Below are 3,368 nucleotides of genomic sequence, written 5' to 3'. Positions count from 1 at the left end.
AAAAAGAAAAAGAAAAAGAAAAAGAAAAAGAAAAAGAAAAAGAAAAAGAAAAAGAAAAAGAAAAAGAAAAAGAAAAAGAAAAAGAAAAAGAAAAAGAAAAAGAAAAAGAAAAAGAAAAAGAAAAAGAAAAAGAAAAAGAAAAAGAAAAAGAAAAAGAAAAAGAAAAAGAAAAAGAAAAAGAAAAAGAAAAAGAAAAAGAGAAAAAAAGAAAAAGAGAAAGAGAAAAAGAAAAAGAGAAAGAAAAAGAAAAAGAGAAAGAAAAAGAAAAAGAGAAAGTGCCAAGGCAGTATCTACATCCTTTAATGGATTTGGCCCTTAGTCCAGCTCTCCTGATGCCACCCTACCTGCAGTTCCCTTCCCTTCCCGCAAACCATCTCCTCTCCTCCCAGAGGTGCTCTGGCAGCAGCACTTGCAGGGTGGTTGGAGGAGGAATAAGAAGAGTGCTGGTACCTTCCTGTCCTTGAACACATAAAACGTGAGACTGCAGCAGGCTCTGAAATTGCTGAGTGATGCTTATGATCTAATATTCTCCAAGAAAAGTGAAATAGTCACTATCAGCATGATTGTGTCGAGTTAAAATCCAGTGGAAGAAGCAAGCTGCTGTCACGGGAGCCAGAGAGCATCTGGTGTAAGAACACAGAAACACCAGGGAATGAAGTTTAACCTCTGTAACTGCGCAAGCAGAGCTCCTAACACCACGCTCACCCTCACCAAGCCGCTTACGGAGGGTCTCCGCCATGCACTGTGTCCATCAGGCAACAGAGGAATATGTCTTGGATACAGTCTTAGCAAATTTGGTCATAAATCGGGTTTTGCTGATGGGTCAGAATCTTCCTGTTTTCTTCTTCTTCTTGTTTTCTTCTTCTTCTTCTTCTTCTTCTTCTTCTTCTTCTTCTTCTTCTTCTTCTTCTTAGCCCGGCTGCCAGCTAATTTTCTCCTCGTGCTTTCAGCACACAGCACGTTACCCCACAAGCCACCCACCTGAGGTCAGGAGATGCCCTTGGCGGCATAAAGTGACATTCAACGAATCCTCAAAATGACTGATTTAAAAAGCGACCCAGGGTATGAAAAGAGAGCTGATCTGATGGGGCTATTCCACAGCTCTCACGGGTTGCGAAAATTCCCTTCCCTAACTATTATCTCAGCCAGTCTTTATAGTACGAAAGTGCGTTAACTTTGTTAATACATATTAGTTCACATTACACACTGCAATGTAATGAGGTAGTAGAATTTTACTGGAGGCTTTGGTATTGTTCATGCTTACGTAAAACTAAAGGACAGCCCAGCCCTGGAGAGGCGGACTTTGCTTCTTGGGAGCTTAGAGCTGTCCGTGAAGGCTAAAAGATACCCCGGGACAACCAAGAAAACGCCGGCATCCCAGCCCCTCCGACACAGCTCTGAAACCCTCCCAGCATCGTCTGGCGTCATCGATGAGTAACTCCAGCACGACCGACTCCAGGGACACCTGGGTCAATAGACGAGCAGCAAGAACGCTGCAAAACTAGAGTTGCTTTGCAAAGTTTTGCTATGATTAATAACTGGGGGGGGTGTGTGTTAGTGATTAGTCAAATCGTATTGTACCTGAATGCTTGAAGGGTCTAAGAACCCCCTGTAAAACCACATTTGGGGTGCCTCAGTTTGGCTGGGACACCTCATGTCCCAGCATGGATAAATATTTGCTCTTGTAGTTTGTGTCCCAGCCTCTCTGCTTGGTCGGCTCCGGCCAGCCGTGAATTTTTGTAACACCCGTCGGGTGGGGTTTGCCCTCCCGGGGTGGGGAATGCCAATGTCCTTCTGCTCCCTCTGCCCCCCGCACATCTCCCCCCGCAGCAGCTGGACCCGGCCGTACAAAATTATGAGATTTACACCAAAATACAAATTCCCCGTCAGCGATAGGGATGGGATTTTGCTGCAAAGCAAGGAAAATACGTGGGAGCGGGAGCTAAAGAAGGGACGTTATTGGCACTGATGAAGCAGAGGAGGAAGTCACAGATAACAAGTCCACCCGCCCAAGGTCGTGGCAGACGCCCACGCCAGCAAAGCGCAGTGTCTGGCCTCGCTAAATGACGTGTCTGAGCCAGAACAGCAAACACAGCAGCGGGGCTTCCCCGAGGAGCGGGCGGGCGAGAGAAAAATTAATGCGTTTTTGCTCTTTTTCTACAGGCGGCTGTAGCTGCCAGGGCTCGAGCACATCAGGCGCTTACGTGGTGCCACAGGTCAGCTGTGCAAAAGCAGCACCGGGAGGGCGGGAAATCGTTTCGCTGAGGCTGCAGTGACAAGGAGCCAAAAAGATGTATCACATCATCCTCAATTTCCCTAAATTTGCACAGCGCAAGGTGCGTCCTTGGCACGAGCCTGTTTGCTTACCGAGGAGCACAAAGGAGAGAATGAGACATCACGGAGGTTATCTCACAGATTTATAATTTCTCTGCGGCTCTGCCCTCCAGTTCCAGCTCTGGGCTGGTTTGGTCACCAGTTCCCTCCCTCTGATTTTTTATTTTTAGTGACTATTCGCACCAGCAACTTCTATCAGCTAAAAAAACCCTGCTTCCCAGACGCTCGCTCCTACACCTAGACCCTGCGGTGTAGCCTGGTAACAGGTCAGATGGAAGGTACGGTTTGCCGGAAGGAAAAGTCCAGCAAAATGAAGGGTCATTTCCAGCTGCCCCCGTTTCGCTTTGAGCGCAGCTACGCGGGACGGGGTGCGACGTCAGGCTGGGAACCGGGGCAAGAAGCACGAGGGATGCAGGAGATGGAGCTGCCAAAATGGGAAGGGGGGGAACTGGCAGTCGCTGAAGCAAGTTCTGCCATCAAGAAGCTACTTGTGAAAAAAATAGACGTTTGCTGTCTTATTTTTTTGCTGATGATCTTAATTTTACTGAATGTGTAAGATTTGCTTTAGCAAAACAAATACCACTCTTGGGTTTTTGCCATACCATGAATTTTTAATGCTTTATTAGAACGCTGGCGGGTTTCAGCCCAGCCTGCGGCTGCTTTTAATAGAGTGAAACTCGGCTTCGTTACCTGCTCCCGCACCGCCGGGGCCCCCTGCCCTCGGGATTTAACACCTGGGAAACCAAGCCCGGCCGCCAGCGAATTCCACGCAAACCAGGTACCCCTTGCAAAAAAAAAACAAAAACCAAAAACCAACCAAAAACCTTTGGGAAAGTCGTCTGCACCTTCATGCGCAGAGGTATTTCTTTTTAAAAAAGGGGTTTAGGACCCTTCGGGGTCTGACAGCGCTTTCCCCACCTCATCAACAACCGGCGCCGAGACCCAGAAATGGGGATCGCGGGGGGAAGAAGGCGTGCAGAGGCTCTGTCGGCCTGCGGCCCAAGAGCAAAGCAGCACCGGCGGCAGGCGGCAAA

Source organism: Pygoscelis adeliae, unplaced genomic scaffold (assembly GCF_000699105.1).
Source record: "Pygoscelis adeliae isolate BGI_AS28 unplaced genomic scaffold, ASM69910v1 Scaffold273, whole genome shotgun sequence".
Lineage (NCBI taxonomy): Eukaryota > Metazoa > Chordata > Aves > Sphenisciformes > Spheniscidae > Pygoscelis > Pygoscelis adeliae.
Note: the sequence above shows the minus strand (reverse complement) of the source record.